The following is a 20,776-nucleotide window of genomic DNA, read 5'->3' on the forward strand; positions in this document are numbered from 1 at the left end:
CCGTGAGCGAGCGTCTGCCCGTGCAGGCTAAGCCGGACCATGTGCTGGGGTTAATGCTGAGGTTGTAGTGACGCTGTTTAACTTAGGGTTAACTATGCTGCACTGCTCTCCTAAGGAGGCCCATCGATCATTGGCTTTATGGTGTAAGCCGTAACTTTGTGTACACAATGCATGCCCGGCTAACGACTCCTTGAAGAAAAACTAAAAGACTGATGAAACCATCACTGAGGGGGATGGTTTATTCAGAAGCAGAGTCCTATAAATGGCAAGTTGCATCCGTTCCTGGTGGGAGTCTCCGTGGGTCAATTTCTGATTGCACTTGGAGCCCTGCTCCAGATGTGCCCCAGCTGTGGGTTGATCCCCTTCCACGTGAGGCCACACTGGCAGGGTGAGGGGCCCATGAACAGCCGTCACTCAGTAGATCCTACCACACTTCAGGCACATTAACTGAAGGGGAGTTTAGCAGACAGGTGGGACAAGACAGTCTTCAGAGATTCCTTCCCAAATGCTACTGGTGGGTGTGATTCTGTGAGTGATCTGTTTTGAGTCAGTACACCTGAAAAAAATTTTCTAACCTCCATGATAGTCATCCTCACATTCTTGGCTCTAGTTAAGAACTGACTCACACTTTGGCTCCAGATGAACTTTTCTTTCTATCAAAAACAAGAGAATTTTTTCCTTTCACACTTGGATTTTGATAGTGACTCCCAGACACTTTGGCCACCTTTTTCCTTCTAGAACATGGCTTGCTTCCAGCAACTGCTCCCCTAACTGAAGGGAGCTGAGGGTCCTCCCTGGTGCTCACCCAATGCTGGTGGCAGCTGAAGCGTATCCTGATCAATCTATGCAGGTATAGTCTGGAGAGCCAGGCCCAGCAAGGAGTTAAAGCCCATTTTGGCAAGTTGCACCATGCTGTTCCTTCACGACTTCCTCAGCTCCTGCAGCGTTGAGCCCTATGGTCAGCAGGACCCTGTGAGTCTTGTGCTGCCAGCAGGAAGGAGGAAACCAATCAGCCTTCTCCAGACCATCAGGAGAAGACCCAGGTTTGCCTCAGGCACTCATTCTATTCCAGCACCTGGACCCAGATCCTCATGGTCTCCCCACTGCATCCACCCCGACAGTGGCATCCAGGAAGTTTGCAGTCTTGCTCGAGCTGCTGGATCACACACCTCGTATCCTACTCACTGGTGATTCCAGCTTCACGTTCATTGCCATTCACACATGCCCACTAAGAGCAGAGACGGCACCAACAAAAAAGGTAGTTGGAAGTAGGCTCTAACGTGAACACAGGGTAGCGACCAAGTGCAGAGCTTTATCAGAGAAGCCTACTGACTAGCAACCTGTTTACACTCAGCCAGCCCCCTTTTTCCCCTTTTCTGTTTTCCTGTTTTGTTGCCCAACAACTTTTTTGCTAATTCTGTTTTCCTTTAGACTTAAAAGGTATTTTTCCACGACTAAAAACATTCAGAACTTATCCGAGGGTCTTAATTTCAGTATTACAAATAATACACAAATTATGGTGCTGTAGGCATCAGAGTCAAGAGAAGGCTTAAAGGGAAATTGGAAGGAGACCATTGAAGTGGGTCTGTAGAAGCGATGCTTCTGAAATTATCATAGAATCACAGAAACATTTAGGTTGGAAAAGACCTTTAAGATCATTGAGTCCAACCATTAACCTAACACTACCTAGTTCACCACTAAACCATATCCCTAACTGCCATGTCTACTCGTCTTTTAAATACTTCCAGGAATGGTGACTCAACCACTTCTCTGGGCATCCTGTTCCAGTGCTTTACAACCTATTTGGAGAAGAAACTTTTCCTAATATCCAGTCTAAACTTCCCCTGGCACAACTTGAAGCCATTTCCTCTTGTCCTATCGCTTGTTACTTGGGAGAAGTACCAACATCCACCTCATTACAACCTCCTTTCAGGTAGCTGTAGAGAGCAATAAGGTCTCCCCTCAGCCTCCCTTTCTCCAGATGAAAAAAACTGAGTTCCCTCAGCTGCTCCTCAAAGGGCTTGTGCTCTAGACCTTTCACCAGCTTTGTTGCCGTTCTTTGTATGTGCTCCAGCACCTCAATATCTTTATTGTAGCGAGTGATCCAAAACTGAAGACAGTACTTGGGGTGCTGCCTCACCAGTGCTGACTGCAGGGGGACAACGACTTCCATAGTCCTGCTGGCCACACCATTGCTCATACAAGCCAGGATGCTACTGGCCTTCTTGGCCACCTGGGCACACTGCTGGCTCATATTTTGCTGGCTATCGACCAGTACCCCCAGGTCCTTTTCCACCAAGCAGTTTTCCAGCCACTCTTCCCCCTCCCAAGCCTGTAGCATTGCTTGGGGTTCTTGTGACCCAAGTGCAGGAGCCTTGTTGAACCTCATACAGTTGGCGTCAGCCCATCGATCCAGCCTGTGCAGAACCCTCTGTAGAGTCTTTCTACCCTCAAGCAAATCAACACTTCCACCAAACTTGGTGTACTCTGCAAATTTACTGAGGCTGCACTGAATCCCCTTGTCCAGATCATTGATAAAGATATTAAAGAGAACTGGGCCCAATACTGAGCCCTGGGGAACCCTTGTGGTTGGCCACCAACTCGATTTAACTCCATTCACCACAACAATTTGGGCTCAGCCATCTAGCCAGTTTTTTATCCAGTGAAGTGTATACCTGTCCAGGCCATAAGCAGCCAGTTTCTCCAGGAGAATGCTGTGGGAAATGGTGTCAAAGGCTTTACTAACGTCCAGGTAAACAACATCCTTTCCCTCATCCACTAAGCGGGTCACCTTGTCATAAAAGGAGATCAGGTTAGTCAGGCATGATGGCACTCAATATGATATGCTTCCCTGGATCCTCCTTCTGGCCCTTCTTGTGGATAGGTGTCACATTTACTAACCTCGAATCAACTGGGACCTCCCTAATTAGACAGGACTGCTGAGAAACGATTCAAAGTGGCTTGGTGAGCACTGCCACCAGTTCGCTCAGTACCCTTGGGTGGATCCCATCCTATAGACTTGTGTATGGCTAAGTGATGTTGCAGGTCGCTGACCATTTCACCTTGGATTTTGGGGGCTTCATTCTGCTCTTGTTGCTATATTCCAGTTCAGGGGGGTGGTTACCCAGAGAACAAATGGTCTTACTGATAGCCTGACGCAAAGAATGCATTAAGTACCTCAGCCTTTTCCTCATCCTTTGTCACTATGTTTCCCCCTGCATCCAACAAAGGACGGAGATTCTCCTTAGTGCTCCTTTTGTTGTTAATGTATTTATAAAATATTTTTTATTGTCTTTTACAGCACTAGCCAGATTTAGTTCTAGTTAGGCTTTGGCCCTTTTAATTTTCTCCCTGCACAGACTAACGACATATTGGTAGTCCTCCTCAGTTACCTGCCCCTTCTTCCAAAGATCATAAACTCTTTTTTTTTTTCTTTTCCTGAGTTCCATCCAAAGTTCTCTGTTCAGTCAGGCTGGTCTTCTTCCCCACCGGCTTGCCTTTCGGCACACGGGGATGACCTGCTCCTGTGCCTTTAAGATTTCCTTCTTGAAGAATGTCCAAGGACCAAGATCCAACCCCTCCAGGACACATCCCAGGGCTGCCGCTACCCTCCTGGGGAACAAGTTCTTCCCAATACCCAACCAGAGACCACTGAAACTGCAAGTTCTGGCTTTTGCCCCTTCTTCTACACTGTCTGCCACAAGTGAGAGCAGGCTGGCTCCATCATCCTTGCAACGCCCCTTTCGGTACCTGTAAACTACCAACAGGTTGCTCCTCAGACTCCACGAGACTTCACAGGCCCAGCTACCTCAACCTCTTTGACTTATCCTTAATAAAAGGCATTGATTTGAAAAGTATTCAGGTAACAGTGCCCAGAAATTAACAACAGCCCTTGTACTTCCACTTGCTTAAGGTAAAGGCAGGCTAAGGGCTTTTTTGAGAAAATGCAGAAAAAACTTAGATCACTTTGTTTTTCTAAAACATACAACACACAACTGAAGCAACAAATAAAACTACACAGCTCCCTTCACCTTTGCCAAAATTCTTTTAAAACATAGATATTTCAGCATACCCGTGAAGTAAGTATTTTGGCAATCGCTCCACTGCAACGACAAGAAACTCTGAAACTGAAGCTAAGCTGCTCACTCGCAATAGGTTTCTCTCCACTGCTTCTGGATGGGTCTTCTAAGGAAGTCTTGCTTTCAACCCGGCAATCCTGATTGCTCTTTCTCTCTGGTACCACACACCTCTCTCCAGCTTCCACCTGACATTCCTCAGCCACGATCTCTCACTTGTTCTGTTTCCTGCCTTTTAGTTGCAATAGTCGTCTCTTCTTCTGATTTTCTCTTCAGGGGCGATTGGTTTTCTTGAGAGACGTCGCCTTTTTTCCCCTCACGCCCATGAAAGTTTCTCCAGATAGAGATGACATCCAGCCAATACTTTGGCTCCTCAATGACAAGGCTTTTGAGCTCATGCAGCATTTTCCCTGGAAGAAAAAGCAGTTTCAGGGCAAGTAGTTCAGTCTCAGCATTTGATTTTCCTACAGGTTGACAACAGTTGTTAACAGAGGCTGCGTTCAGATTTCATCAATGTGTAAACCCAGGAAGCACAGCAGCAGCAGCAATCACAGGCACAGCTGAGCTCTCAACACCCGCATACCACACCAGCAGAGACCCAGGCATCCCTTGGATTATGAGAAATATAGAGGCCAATTCACTTAAAAACCTTGAAGCTGTGCGGGGGGGAAGGGGGGGGGGGAGGAAAAAAGGTATTTCTAGTTCTCATTTAGAATCATGGCTAGATTTGATCCTCCAAGCTGAAGGCCATCTATGATGTCCCAAATAAAATCCCACCAGCACACAGATATCCATCTTACTTGAAATTCTTACCCCAACACTGACAGAGAATGGGACCCGAGTAGCTGAGATTTACAAGAGATCTGTGTAATGAACAGGTAAGTGACACAAGAGACACGTCTGGATCCACTGCGCCTAAAGGAAAATGACTCATCCTTAAAATGCATACAAGGGGTCCAGAACAGGACTTCACTTTCATTAATTTTGTTGAGGTGGGGGGGGTGATGGTACACATACACACGTGTGTACAGTGCAGGCAGAACACAGGCTGGTAAGATAGCTATTTAAAACATTCTTAAAGCCATTTTCGGCACAAAAAAAAAAAAAGCACTGAAAACAGATCTGAGTGAAAGATAAGCTTTCAATTATTGTCAATTAGAACTACAGCTGTTAATAAATAAACTAAGTCAAGTCTTAACTTTACGAACAGGACTTGAACTGGGCTTCGTGTTCCTGAGCGCACACCCTGTGAGCAAACCGGAGGGGATGGCCCGAGGGAAGGAGTCGGTGCCATACCTTTATTTCCAGGCACGGCAAACGATGGGGGGATTTCGCAAGCAGCAAACCCCGTCGCTCTCCAGCCCTGAATCTCCTCAGCTCGCCTGGCTCCGCCTCTGTGCTGCAGAAGACCTTTCCTGAGACGCAGTCCACCCCAGGGGAAAACACAGAACCCAAACCGGGAAGGCATTTTGGGTGAGCGCTTCCAGCAGCCCGGCAGCCCCTCACACCCGTCGCCCCTTGGCACGGAGGAGGCAGCGCAGACCTCAGCTCACCAGGCAGGAGTGGCGAGGGGACGCGGTCTGAGATCTCAGAGATCCCTGCCCACGGCAGGGGCTGGACCAGGCGGCCTGTCGAGGTCCCTTCCGACCCACACCAAGACCAGACCCGTGGGGCCCCACGCAGGCGGCGGCACAGCCCACGCCGCGGCCGCCCGGCTCCGGGGCGCGAAGCGAACGAGGCCGCCGGTCCCGCCGCCCCGCCCCGCCCCGGGTGGACACCGGCGCCGGCTCCCCCCTCACCTCCGTGGCGCCGAGCCGTGCCCGCACCTCCCGCTCCAGGAAGGGCTCCAGCCCGCCGCCCCCCGGCGCCATCCCGGCTCGCCCCGCCGCCCTCAGCGCGGGCCGGGGGGCCTGGCGGGACCGGCCCTCCTCGGCGGGGCCCCTCCGCGGGGGCGGCTCTCCCGCGCTGAGCCCGCCCTGGGAGCGGGTCGGCGGGGCAGAGCGATGGCCCCCGCTGCCGCCTGCCTCGGCACCAGAGCACCTTATGTCCCAGCACCTGGTCCGGACCGTGTGTGTACACTCGCGGGGCAAATCTTCGCCTGCCCCCACGGGACCGCTTCACCACTGAGCGCGGTTATCACCGTGACGGGAGGGGACGCCCTGAGGGACCGTCAGTGCGGGCGGGGAGGTGAAGCGCTGCCGCGCAGCTCTCGCTCCTCCTGTTTCGGCAGAAGACCGCGCCACCGCTCCTGACGGGGCTGGTGGGGAGAGGAGGATGGCTGTGGCGCAGAAGCGGTGTCTGCATCCGCAGCATCTGGGAGGAAAACCTGTAGGCCCCCCCGGGAGGGATTCAGCACCCACGGCCCAGGGGGAAGCGCCGGGAGGGCAGCTGGGAGCCAGCGGCTCCCCCCCACGGGCGACCAGCTCTGCCGCAGGGTGCGCAGGAGCTTTTATCTCCAAACGACTCAGTTCTCATCCCCCCTTCCTGCTTATTTACAGGGGACAGAGGCAGAGTGACATCAGGAACACTGATGCCACGAGTCCTGTGTAGTCCAGTCTTTGGGTGGGCCCGAGAGGAAACACTCCAGAAGCAGGAGTGGAAAACTGACAGCTGCCTCTCACCAGGCAACACGCTTACCTTAGCAAGCAGGAGAGCAGCTGCCAGGGCAGTCGGGCTGCGCAGCGATCTCAGCAGAAATCCCTCACTTCCAAGGAGCCTTCACCCAGCTGGGCATCAACGCAGAGCAGCTGCGTGCTCATGTGAGGGCCTGGGGATGGAACAATTTCGCAAGAGTACCTAAAATCCTCTTTGGCCACACCACAGAGTTTTCCTCAAAGAGCTGCACATTCAACAAGGCGAGTCTCTCTTTCCGGAATCGCCATTTCAGCATGAAGCTTACCAGCAGCTGATGGACACCCACCGAGCAATACAGGTGGACGCACCTGCCTTTGCCCGTCGCCACAGCATTTCCTTACAAGAGGAGGTTCTTGGTAGGATACTAGTTGAACATAACTCCCCTGCCAGTTCCCACAATCCTGCTCTTTGGTTCCCTATATCCCTGCTGCATTGCCCGGTTGGCTGTGGCAAAGTTGGACGAAGTTAAAACATTGGGTGCAGCATTGGATAACTGTGGGAGGAGGATCAGTCAGTGTGTTCGAGATCTGGATTGCAGCCTGAATGAGGGGAACATGTATTGCAAATCCAAGAGGACGTTGACTTTACATTGTCTTTCATTGCTTTGATGCTATATTTTTATGGTGAAGTCCACCATAAGGACCAGGGCTTGTGAATGTGAGGCTGCTCCTATCTGCCTATAGATGGCCTTATCTGCTCGGTCTCCCTGGTCAGGTGGCCTGTAGCAGACCCCCGCTATGATGTCCCCTGCCCCAGCACTCCTTTTAATCCTGACCCGTAAGCTCTTGGTTGGCTCCTCATCCATCCCCAGGTGGAGCTCCATGCACTCCATCCGGCTGGTCATTGATGTAGAGGGTGACACCCCCTCCTTGTCTGCCCTGTCTGGCCTTCCTAAAGAGCCTGTATCCTTCCATCCCAACACTCCAGTCATAGGAGCCATCCCACCACGTCTCTGTAATGCCAATAAGGTCATAGCCTTGCAGGCGCGCACACGTCTCCAACTCCTCTTGTTTATTCCCCATGCTACGTGCATTCGCGTAGAGGCATTTCAGTTTTGTTCCCGATGAGGCTGACTTATTGGCTGGAGCGGCTGGAATTCTTTTGATGTATTCTCCCAGTGTCTCCCTGTTGGTTCCCATTGCATCTGGAGCCCCTGGCTCATCTCCTCTAGGCTTCGAGCATGCTGCAGTGTGTCCAGCACGTCTCTGAGCAATACGCTGAGGGCCCTCACCAGCACCCTGTCCCTCCAACATGTTGGACACGTCGTCCCACAACATGTCGCAGGCAAGCCTGATGTTATCCCCCTCCCCCTTCGAGCCTAGTTTAAAGCTCTGTCGATGAGCCTCGCTAGTTCCTGGGCAAAGATCCTCTTCCCTCTTTGAGAGAGGTGAATCCTATCAGAGTTCATCAAGCCTGGTGCCGTATAGGCCGTCCCATTGTCAAAGAACTCAAAGTTGTGGCATTGACACCAGCCACAGAGCCACGTGTTTATGGACTGTGTCCGCCTGTTCCTCCCAACATTGCTGCCCTCAACTGGAAGGAGGGAGGAGAATATTACCTACGGTCCCAAATCCTTCAGTGACTATCCCAAGAGCCTGAAGTCCCTTTTGATCACTTTTGCATTACATGTCTCTGCTTCATCCCCACCCACATGGAGGAGCAGCAGTGGGTAATAGTCAGAGGGCCGTACCAGGCTGGGGAGTTTCCTCATAATGTCCTTAACGCGGGCCCCCGGGAGGCAGCAGGCTTCTCTGAGGGGAGGGTCTGCCCTGCATAATGGGCCCGCTGTACCCCTCAGAAGGGAGTCCCCTACAACTATAAGCCACCTTTTCTTCTTCGTGGGGGTGGTCACAACACGAGGTGCGGGCCTTTCTGGCCTAGGCGCTACCTCTGGTGTAGCTCGACTACCATCCATATCCTCCCTTGAGTGGCCTTCCACAGCCAGAGCCTCCTACCTGTTGTACAGGGGTACGTGGCAAGGCAAGGTGGGCGAGGAGGAGAAGGTTTGCCTGCCACGCCGAGTGGGGACTTGCTTCCATTCACTCCTCCCTTTGAGGCTACTGCCTTCTGCCTGGCAAGGGGAGGATACAGGGTTCCCTTCACCTTGGTTTTGGTCTGTTAGTTGTCCCTGTTTCTGTCTCAAGTTGGTGAATATAGCTCAAAATGGCGGGGGGGAAGCCAACCACAACCTATCGATGGATAAAAAGAAGGGACTAAAATGCTTTCAGCTACCGTAAGTGAAAACCACTGGATTTGCAGCTTGCTATGCATTACACTGTGCTCTTGCTTTTCTTAAGCTGGAGGTCTTGCCCTTGTCCATGATAAGGTTGCTGGGCCAGTGCAAACTTGCACTCACTTTGTCAGATGGTTTTCAGCTGAAGTGAGACACAACTGATGTGGTTTTATGCTCTTGTATCTTACATATTGACAAAAATGCTGCACGGCAAGTGCATGTTTTCCCGAGTTTAGGGAGTTTTATTGAGAATTAGACATGGTCTAGTGTGGTATTACTGGATCTCTGTATTCTACTTCCCCCATTCAGAGCTAGAGTATTACAATGAAAACGGGGAATATATTAGGTGTTACCAAAGTGTTTCTCAGCATCTCAAATGGCTACTGCAGTAAATTATTTCTATAACTTTTCTCCTGTCCCCATAGCAAAATGTGTGCACAGAAATGATTCATGTTTTAACTGTATAGATTTAGATCTCAAGATTTCATACTTAATTTTTATTCTTATTTTTCTTTTGATAGGAAATCCTGAGGTAACATACAATTTTACAGTCTTAGGATGCTCTAAAGCAAATATTGCAAGCGTGGCTGTCTTTTTTAATAAATTTTTCTTTGGACCAGTGATTTTCTTGCTGAGAGAACAAATATTTTGCACGTGTTCTCTTGAAGCTTGGAAGGAACACGGTTAAAACTGCATCTGAGGTCTTATTTATTAAAATTAAAAACATTATAACTAAATGATTATAATTAAAATTATCAAGATTTGATAATGAAGCAAGCTGGGCTGTGTGCATCTCTAAAGCCCTTCTTACTTGCAATCTAACTCTTGCAGGCTTTCTATTGTAGCCGTGCCTTTCACAAGAATGCCTTCCTTACCCGAACGGTGGATCCTGTGTGTACGGCTCAGGGCAGGTCGTCAGCCAAGCGTGACTACGGATGGCAAAGTGCTTCTCTTGTAAACGTGTAAAACTTCCACGTGGAAGTGAAATTTAGCGTGTCAAATTCAACTCCTCTTGCTAAGTAAGGAGCAGGGAACAATGGATGTTCCGTGCACGGGGGAGAGAAGGGCAATTGTTAATTGAAGTGCTGTTCATATTTCCTAGGGGTTTTTTTCCCCCTCTCTTCTTGCCTGGCTCGCTTAGTTCTCTTGAGGGCAAAGCTTGTAGAGGGTTGGGCTCAGCAAGTTCACATCTGAGGCAGTCATAGTGAGCCGTGCGAGGTTGCACAGCCAGACAGGGCTCCATTAACTTTTATTTCATGCTCTTTGGCACGACTGCACTCTTAAGCACAGCAGGATTAATTTCCATGCAAGCGTATTTAGACTCCACCAGCCAAGAAAGGAAGGGTACCATCTCCATGGCACTTGACATGTTTAGTGTTTAACATCTTTATTCTAACTGCTACCAGAAGGGTTGCAAGTTGTCTGTAGAGAATGTGCTCTGTGTTCTGAGAAATCACCTAAGGCTAATTACCAGGGAAATGGTTGTAAGGGAGGAAGCAAAAAAAAAACCCCAACAAAAACCCCAAGTCTGAGCTATGCTGTCAGTAAATTGTCATTCCTGAATGACCTCACTACATTGTTGCTACCTAGGTGAATGACCTGCTGTGGCTATGGACTGTGCAGGGCCGGCTCTGGTTTGGGCACCGCTTTCTCTCCCCTCTCCTGCTGCCGCCAGGCGGGCGCTGCCTCCCTCCGGCAGCGGGTGCTCGCGCGGCTTCGGGAAGGCTCGGGCGGGAACGGCCGGCGCGAGGTGGGGGGGTTGGGGCGCGCTGAAGGCAGCGGGGCGCTGCGCGTGGAGCTGCCAGCGGGCCGGAGCGGCGCTGCCCGGAGGAGGAGGAGGAGGACGGGGTCGTTTTCGGGGAGGACGGCCGGGGGAGCGGGCACCTGATCCCGAGGTATTGGCGAGGGGAGAAGGCCGCTTTCCTCCGGGGAGCAGGCGGCGGGCAGCCTGCCTAGAGGTCCGGAGCCTGTGCCCGGCCCTGCCATGAGGACCCGGCGCTGCGACAGGCACGAAGGCTGAGGTGCCAGCGGTTCAGAGGCTGAGCACTGGAGGTGGAGGCTGGGGACCTCAGGTGCTGCCGGTTTCCACCTCACCAAAGATTATTACAGCCCTCCTGCCCCTGCCTCCTGCCTCCCACCTCCTGGTGAGGGTGCCTGTTGCTCTTCCATCCCTGCTGCTCCCAGGGGGAGGAGGGGACTGGCTTTCAGAGAGGCCCCCTGCTCTCATGCTTGTGAAAGTCCTGTGGGGTCTAGTCTAGAGTGCGCTGGCTTGCACGTTGCTTTCCCTGCTATGTAGCTGTTTGCAGAATGTGCTGCATTCTGCTGTTTGGCAGCCCAGAAATGAGTCTCTCTGCTTTATTTTTCATCTATATTGCAGTGTAGTAATGCTGCTTCTTTCTTGCAGCATATTCTGATGAGCTTGAGACAGATGAGGAGACTAGAGCAGACTGGTCACCAAGTTGGCTTCTCTGTGATACGCAGCGGGGACCTGCTCTTAGATGGCTTTCAAGCTGGCTGGTAAGAAACTAAGTTGTGAAGAGAGAGTATTCTGAAGGTGAAAAGTTGAATGGAAGCAAAACTTGGTAGAAACGAATGCCTCTCTTAGCTGACACCAAGTCCAGATTTCACAAGCTAGCGTAGCGGTAGCTCGTGCTCACGCTCAGTGATGGTGCGGGATGCTTTGAACCGACTGAAAGCCAAGTGTAGCCTGTTCTCCCTTTTCTGAGCTTTTCCTGTCTGCATACCCTCCAAGTACCGGTACCTGACACCTGCTGTCTGTCTGTCTGTCTGACAGGTCTGTTTGCACCCAGCCACAGGAAATGGGGAGATTTAGCGGCAGCAGCAGCTCAGACGATTCTAGAATAGCCTTTGCTTTGAAATGCATTACTTCTTGCTAGAAAGTGGGATGTCACCAAGGCCAAAATACTTTCCACTTGACTCATTTCATAAAAACTCATCTCTGCTCTTAGATCAGCCTGTTCTGTCCGAGGCTTATTGCCTTCCTGAAAGGCAATCTCCTTGGTTCCTTCCTCTCTGCCTTCCCAAGGTGAATTCACTTGGTAGGGTGGAGGGATTCCCCTTTCTGCTTGGTAAAGACAGTATCATATCTGGTGCTTGTGGTAGCATCTTGCATTTGGGAAAAGTGACCATTTGTTCCCGGTGGGGAGGCCAGGAGCAAGGTTTGCAGTTGTTGTGGACCCTTGCAGAGCAAAATTGCACCCGAGTCGCCCTGAGATAGCTGCCCTGGCTAAACATGCTTTGCCTTTGCTGTATGTGGCACGCTCCGCTTGAGTTGTAGTCCTGCCCACATTTATATTTAAATGGGAATATTTTTATGAATGATATTTCTATAAAAGTACTGGTATTTTAGAAGTCTGTAAATATTGATGTCAGTATATAGATTTCAATAACATATATATATATATAAAAGACTTTTCTTTTTAGCCCAGAAGGGGGGTGTCTCTGTATCAGATACTACCCAACAGTCTGACCAGTTCATTGAGTGCCCTCAATGAGGGTGACAGCAAGTTTAGCTGGTTGCGGTTCCTTCTTCCCCCTGGGGGAGAGAAAGGCGGGGGGAGGACCTTGAGCTGCACATGGCCCACTTTCCCCGAGAGGAGCTGTTGTGTGTCTTCTCATGTGCCTGTCAGCCCTGTGCTTTCAGGAACTGTTTTACTTGCCCCCATCTGGTCTGAGATGGCTTCTGATGGGAAGACATAGCCTTTAAACTCTGCCTTCATTTGTGTTACCTGTCTGAAATGGCTTTAGTGTGCCTTAGGCTTGCCATGCTTCAGCTCTGTAGAAGTGATGGAAGGTAAGGGTTGTCCCATCCCACTCGGGGTTAGGGTGAGGTTAACTGTTTAATTCTCTGCGCGGTAATCAGAAGTAACGACAGTTACTTTAGAGGTTCAAACCAATCACAAATTTACTTAAAACTCAGTGGAACTACAAAAGATAGAGGCTTGGCAAAAGTCATAACAAGGCTCAAAACTTAGCAGAACTATGAAAGGTAAGGATTTAGCAAAACGTGTGACGATATTACCCTAATGTGCTGAAAATGAAGTTAGAGACAAAGAGAGTGATAGAGAGGAAAAGAAAGAAAAGAGAGAGAAAAGATATCACCACCCTTGGATCCAGTGATGTTCTCTGCTCATAGTTGTAGTCTTCCGGTGGTGGGCGCGCGCCGAAAACTTGTGTTTTCCCTTTTTATAACCTGATGTGCCCGCCCCATAGGTGGGGGTTTGTCAACACTGAGCAGGCGCAGTATGTGCTTGGGAATGTTCAGAAATGTTCTAGAAATGAGTTGGTGGGTTGTGGGGGTCCTGGGGGTCTCACTGCCCCCCCCCACCCCAGGGCTGACCAAGTGAGTGGTGATCTGTCACAGGCATATGGCGCACAGGGCACAGGTGGTCTTTGTTTCAGAAATAGAGGAGTGGTCTCAGAAGACGTTATCCTGCCTCCGCAGGCTCCGTTCTTGGTCAACACTCCCTCGTCATCGTCAGCCCATCCCTGTCCACGTCAAGACAGGTGTTTGTGACATTCACTTGTTATCAGGGCCTTACAAGTGTTGCTGCCTCAAGCAACTCGCTTGATGTCCTACGAACAAGTGTTGTGCTCCGCAAACACTTTCGTAGAGCTCTCAACATGAGCAGTGGCCAGTGATGAAACAGGAGAGTACTGGAGTGAAATGAGAAATCTGTGGGGATTCGTAGAGTGGGGTAGGTCGGGTGGGTCCTCCCAATGCCATCTAGTCTGATTTCCTGCTCAGAGCAGGTCCAGTCAGATCATGTTGCTCTGGGCTGTGTCCGGTCACGTTTAGGCTGTCTCCAAGGATGGCGATTCGGTGTCATTCCTGGGCAACTTGTTCCAGTGCTTGGGCACCCTCGTGGTGAGTGACTTTCTTTGTTTTGAGTCAGAATCTGCAAATTGTCTGTTACCCCTTGTCCAAAGCTCTTCAGGAAGCGGCAGTCTGCTCTGCTCAAGTCTAGTGTTGTGATTCTGCTTGTTTGCTCACTTCTCTCAGGTTTTTAAATTCTACAACCGAATGGTGGCTGCAGCCGAGCATGCCCTTGACCTTTGCATCCTTGATCATTTTTTTTCCTTGTCTGTGGACAAGGAGTCCAGCGGAGGGTAGAGACGGGTGCCCAGTCATTCTGCTTTCACACGTGGGGTGTGAGATGATGTTGCTCGAAGTCTGCTGCCCCCCCCCCCCCAACACACCCACCCTGCCTGCAGAGTCTGAGAGGCCTGTGCTGGTGTACGTGGTTGCAGGCATTCCTCACTGGGTTAGCCTATCTGGGCCTGTTGTACAGGTGAGCAGTAGATGTTCTAAGTACAGCGACATCTCTCTGCTCTATAGACAGCCTATATTCCGCATACAGGCAGAAGAGCCCCATACTTACTACCTGTAAAGCCTCACCTCCCCCGTTTGTGTGCTTCTGTAGGCAGAGTGTGCCTGATGTACAGAGAGACCCTCCTCTTCATTCCCTAGCGTCCCCAGATTTCACGTGTGGGTGGGTGTCTCACGTGGCCCATCTCTGCTGTGTAACCAGAATACGTTCTGCGTCCTGACAGGAAAGTAGTGTGCAGTGCTCTCCACGTGTATTCTCCATACAGCCATTTTCTAGTCTGTGTGGTGGTGGTTTCTGTTCTCTGTACAGCCAGTGTACACTGTATAAGCAGACCAAAAAGCTCTGCCTTGGCGGTATCTAGTCTATGACTAGAGGGAAGGGACATGCTTTGCCTGCGTACAGTCTATCTACAGACGAGATATAGTCTGTATCCAGAGAGAAAAGCCTCACTGTCCCTTTTTTGACAGGCAGAGTATATCCTGATATATGCTGCATACTGAGAAAGCAAGCCTGGCTTGGCCTGTCCGTGTGTAGTCTTGAGGAAGACAGTATGTAGTCTGCAGAGGGACAGAAAAGCCTCCCCTTGTTGCTGTGTCGTGTGTACACAGGTGGTAGATACTAGATGTTGAGGTAGGTGAGGCACTGCTTTTCAATGTACGTGTCTTACATTTAGCCCGTATAGTCTCTACGCAGACAGAAAAGCCTCTCATCACCGTGCCTGCGTATATTCTGCATAGGCTGTATTCTAAAGAAAAGACTGAAAAGCCTTCCTCTCCTATCAAATGTATTTTACAGAGAGAAACCGAATCCTCTCTTCAGGATCTCTTGTGTGTACAGACAGAACAGCATGCCTGTAAGGGCCTTCTGTAGGCTTCCGTGGAAAGAGGCTATCTTCTGCTTCATCTCTTTGTATCTACTGTACATACAGATAGTACATATTCTGTATACTGGCAGTATATGAGCTCTTTACAGACAGGAAGAAAACCCCCATGCCTTGCCTCCCTCTCTCTCTGTGTATGTCTGCATGTAAAGTATGCGTATTCATGTGCACGTGTCAGGGCAGCATACATTCCATGCGCAGAGAGAAATGCCCTTCCTCCCATGGCCTTGAAAGTGTCTATCTTCCATGTAGAGACAATATCTATTCAACATAAAGACTTCGACATCCATAGTCAAGATAAAGTGTAGCTTCCCCTCACCTGGCTGCCTCTTTTGGGTAGGAATTGACAAATTGTGTGTCTGTTTGGTATGTTCTATGTCTGTGCTCTGTGTAGAGAGTGCATCTATGGAGGTAAGACTGTGGTGGTGCTTCCTGTATACTTTTCTATGTGTAGATAATGTAGCTTCTGAATAGGGAGAGGAATAAAGCCTCAGGGAGACGAGATCGGCTGAGGCTTCTCTTCCTGGCGATGGAGTATATAGTGTCTGTGGATGTTCTGTATAGACCGTGCGTGGGGGGGTGTGTATCTATATACTCCAAAGACTTCTGTTGACATGTGTCTCCATCTATCCATAGATATTCTGTTTATGCTTGTTGCATGTTTTCTGTATATATTCTGTGCATATAAAGATATCTAGACGGTGTGCTAGCTGCGCGTGCTTTATATCCGAACAGCAATTGCCTCACTCAAGCAATGCAGGCCTTGTTCTGTCTGTAGAACAGCTAATATAACAACCTACAGATAGTGTAAATTGAAATGAAGCAAGACTCAGCTAGGCAAGGTGAGGCTTTTTTGTTTCCATGTAAACTACATACTCTCTTGTTTATGCCCTGTTCACAGATGCTACAAGCTCAGCCAGACTCTTCCAAGTGTAGGCAGTAAACATACCGTCAAGTTCTCTTCAGCCTATAGATGGAAAGCAGGGACACGGTGCAAATCCTTTTGTCCGTCCACCTAGTCTCTGGTGCCTGAGTGTCTTGTAGCTTGAGCCTGGGGAGCTCAGCTGAGTCTTGTGCATTGACGCAGATGTGGGCTTTGTGCTGCTTGTGTGTCTCTTGGGTAGCAGGCGAACAGCAAGGGCGAAGTGAGAATGACCAGGGGAGCGGAGAAGTGGCTCCCGGGTGAAATGGGAGCTCTGCAGGTGGTCATTTGAAGGGGCTAAGGGGAATGTTTGGGGGCCACCTTGTATCTTGGCCAGAAAGGGCCTTCTGTGAGTGGCAGGTTTCCTGAAAGGCAGAGGAGTGGGTTGTGCCCCTGCGCAAGGGCCACCTGTGGAGGATGAAAGCTCTCTGGGAAGCATGAAGAGGGGCTGGCGCAGAGTTGACTAATCCCCGTGCAATAGTTTTGAAGTGCATCACCGTCTGGCCCTGGAGGACCACTTCACTGCCCAGCTGTTTTAGAGCACTTCATCGCTTGGCTTTTCTGGAGGTTTTTCATTGGCTTTTATTTTTGGATGGCTAAAATGCCCCGTTCTTATTGGAGTGTGTCACTACCCAGCATTTTTTGGAGTGCTACACAACGCAGCCCTAGAGGAGCCCTCCACCCTTGGTTTTTTGTGCCCTCCATCTCCTGGGTGTTCTTCAGCGCTCTGTCCTGGGGCTTTTTAAAAGCACTCCAGTCTGGGGTGGTTTTTTTGAGCTCTTCACCACCAAGATATTTTGGAGTGCTTCGCCTTGGTGATTTTAAGAGTGCTCCATGCCGGGGCTTTTTCAGAGGCCTCCATCACTTGAGTGTTTTGGAGCTAGCCAACGCAGGGGTTTTGGGGATCACTATACATGGGGACTGTTTGGGAGCGCTGCTCTGTTACTTGGGAGAGTTTCACCATTTTGGTTTTTGGGCATCCTGTATTGTTGTAGTGTTTTATGGAACAGGACAACACCCAGCAGTTTTTTTAATTATTTACAACAGCGTCCTGGAGGAGTATATCACCTCGCAGCCCAGGAAGACGGAGCACTGCAGTGGAGGAATGCTTCAACGAATGGCCCTGGAAGAGTATATCACTGTTCTGGTTTTTGGAAGACTTTTTTTTTTGAGTCATCCCTGATTTTTCGCTTTCTTTGTTTTATTTTATTTTTTTTTTTTAGCTTAACAACCAGGGATTTTTTTTTTGGAGTCCTCAATCTTCCCCGAGGCGCGGCCTGGCCCGGGGCTCTTTTGGGAGCCCCCCTCGAGGCGTGGCCTGGCCCTGGGCTTTGTTGTTGCACTTTATTGATTTTGTATTTTCTGGAAGTCTATAGCAGTCTTTGATAGCTTCACTAGCTGCTTAGACTACCGCATCACCACTTGGGTTTTTTTGTGCCGTTCACTGTGTTGTTCTTTTGCAGTCATCTGCATTTGGGTTTTTTTGGCAGGTCTCCAGTCTGGGTCTTTGTAGGAGCCCTCCATCTCCTGTGTGTGTTTGAGGTCTCCGCCTGCCGCTGTCCCGGAGGTCTCCATACTGGAACTTTTTATGGAGCTCTTCAGCATTCTGGTTTTTTGGCGCCTTTACAGTGTGTCTTTTTTATGGAACACTACAACACCTGGTGCTTTTGTAATGCATCGCCACTCGGCCCTGGAGGAGTGCTTCACTCTTGGTTTTTTGTAAGCCCTTTATGGTTTTACTGTAGTATGGAATACTACAGCACTTGGCTTTTTTGAAAAAGGATCGCAGCACTGCCCTGGAGAAATGTAGCACCGTTTGGTTTTTTGGGAACTGTGTACTGTGACCCCGGAGGAGCGTGTCGCCGCTGTGCTGCCCTGGAGGAGTGCATTCCTCTTTGGTGTTTTGTGCCGTTCTCCGTGTTGCTTTTTGGGAGTTGTCACTGTTTGGATTTTTGGCTGTTTGCCACCCTGGGTATTTTCTTGAAGCTCTCCATCTCCTGGGTGTTTTTAAGCTCTGTATCACAGGGCTTTTTGGGAGCTCTGCACCCTGGAGCTTTTTGTCAGCCCTCGATCCTTGGCTTTTTTAGGGAAGTCTCCAGCCTGAGGCTTTGTTGGAGCTCTTCACCATATTGGTGTTTTGGAGGCCTTTACAGTTTTTGTATGGAATACTACAACACTCGATATTTTTGGTGTTTCTTTTTCCTGTTTGGTTTCTTTGGGAGCTGTTTACCATGTTGTTTTTTTGGAGTTGTCACCATTTGTCTGTTTGGGGTTTTTTTGGCAGATCTCCACCCCAGACCTTTATTGGAGCCCTCCGTCTCCTGGGTGTTTTTGAGCTCTCTGTCCTGAGGTTTGGTGTTTTGGGGTTTGGGGTTTGGTTTTTTCTTGAGCACTTCATGGTTTGGATATTTTGGAGCTCGCCAGCCCCGGGACATTTTTGGCAACCCTTCACTGTTTGGGTATTTTGGAGCACTTTGGTGCTTTTTAAGAGTGCTCCATGCCAGGGCTTTTTCAGCGGCCTCCATCGCTTGGGGTTTTGGGGAATACTCTACCCTGGGTCTGTTTGGGAGCTCTGCACCCTGGGGCTGCTTGGAGCGCTTCACTGTTTTGTTTTTGGCGCCCTTTGCAGTTTTGCTATTTTCTGGAATGCTGCGATGCCCTGTGGCCCTGGAGGAGCTCTTCACATTTAGATCTTCTGGAGGGCTCCATTCCCTGGCTGTTATTGGAGTTCATCACTGTGCGGCCCTCAGAGCGCATCTCTGTGTGGGCTTTTTGGCTCTTTTAAATCAGCTTCAGTAAAAGGTCTCTTAGATTGGCAAATGATTAGGAAGTACATCTGTTGCATGATACAAACGGAGTGTTCAGAAATGTTCTGACTTCACTGTTGTCGACATGTGAAATTGTTTGAGAACTCAAAATTGAATGCTATGGGGAAATAAGATGGGAAAGAAGCGTTGGGGTTTTCCTTGCTTAAGAGTAGTAGTGCTGTGTGACATGGTGCTGGGAGAGCATGGGGCTGGGGACCTCACTGAATGGGGGGCCAGGGCCGAGCTGAGGGGTAGTGCTCGCATAGAGCTGCTGGCTGTCCCGTGGAGGGTGTCCTGACAGCAGTCCACGTCCGCAGAGGAACTCAGGGAACATAAACCTATTGTCTTGTGTTTGCCGCAAGAGGGAAAAAAACTCATCAGCCCCGAACTCCTCCAAGGAAGCTACCTGAGCAGTTTTGTGTATGTTGGAGGCAGGTCAATGCCCAGTACCTTCCTGGGACTCCTCCCAGGCATCTCCTGCAGTGTCTCCCCCATTTGTCCTCCCTCAGTAGGGAGCAAAAATGATAGAAGCATAGAATGGTTTGGGTTGGAAAGGAACTTCAAAGATCACCTAGTCCAACACCCTGCTGTGGGCAGGGACACCCTCCACTAGATCAGGTTGCTCAAAGCCCCCCCCAACCTGGCCTTGAACACTTCCAGTGATGGGGCATCCACAAGTTCTCTGGGCAACCTGTGCCAGTGTGTCACCGCTCTCAGCGTAAAATGTTTATTCCTTATGTGCAATTTAAACCTACCCTCTTTCAGTTTAAAACCCTTGCCCCTTCTCCTGTCACTGGTAAAAAGTCTCTCCGCGCCTTTCTTGTAAGCCCCCTTTATATACCGAAAGGCCACAGCAAGGTCTTTCTGGAGCCTTCTGCTCTCCAGGCTGAACACCCCCAACTCTCTCAGCGTTTCTGCACAGGAGAGGTGTTCCAGCCCTGGGATTCTCCTCTGGACCCGCTCTAACAGGTCCGTGTCTTGCACTGGGGACCCCGGAGCTGGATGCAGTGCTCCAGGTGGGATCTCAGGAGAATGGAGTAGAGGGGGAGAATCCCTTCCCTCAACGTGCTGGCCACGCTTCTTTGAATGCAGCCCAGGGTACAGTTGGCTTTCTGAGCTGCAGCGCACGCTGGCAGCTCCCATCCAGTTTTTCATCCACCAGCACAACCGCAGCTTGCTCGTGCCTTGGTGCCACGCAAGCAATGTTGAGCAATAGCTAAAACCTGGGTGTGCTGCCAACGCTGGTTTGGTCACAAATCCAAAACTCGGCAACATATGGGCTGCTAGGAAGAAAATTAACTCCAGCCCAGCCAAAACCAGAACAGACGATGTCACCATTATAGCCTGACAGCAGCTTTGTGTGTTTAATTTGTGGCTTTGCCTTATGTGGTATATTTGGTGTGCACACAGTGCAGGGGCTGGGGCTGGTATTGCCCTCCATGATATCCCTGTCCTGTGCACCCTGGGACAGAGCTGGCACAGGGAGCAGAGGTGGGGGTGATGAATTGTTAAGGAGCCCCACCAGTGCCTCTGTGGCTCAAAATTTAGCAGGCTGGTCCCACGCCCTGGCCGTCGGCGGGTCCCATGCCCAGCTCCGTGACTGCTGACACCGTGGGCATCCACGTCCCTGCGTGCCCCAAGATGCCGTTTGGCCCAGAACTGGTGAACTCCTGGGTTTGCTGCCGATACAACCCAGACAATTGTGCTACGGGTCTGTATTTATTGTCATGCCATTGCTCAGAAATAAATGGTCAACCCCTGAAGCTGTTGCCTGGGAGTCTGTCATCGCACCCCAAACCCGTACCCCGTTGGGCCGCCTCAGGCCCTTGCAGGAGGGCTGGGGCAATGGGCTTGGGGGGGCAGGGGTTGGTTT

The sequence above is a fragment of the Grus americana genome, chromosome 7 (genome assembly GCF_028858705.1).
Source record: "Grus americana isolate bGruAme1 chromosome 7, bGruAme1.mat, whole genome shotgun sequence".
Classification (NCBI taxonomy): Eukaryota; Metazoa; Chordata; class Aves; order Gruiformes; family Gruidae; genus Grus; species Grus americana.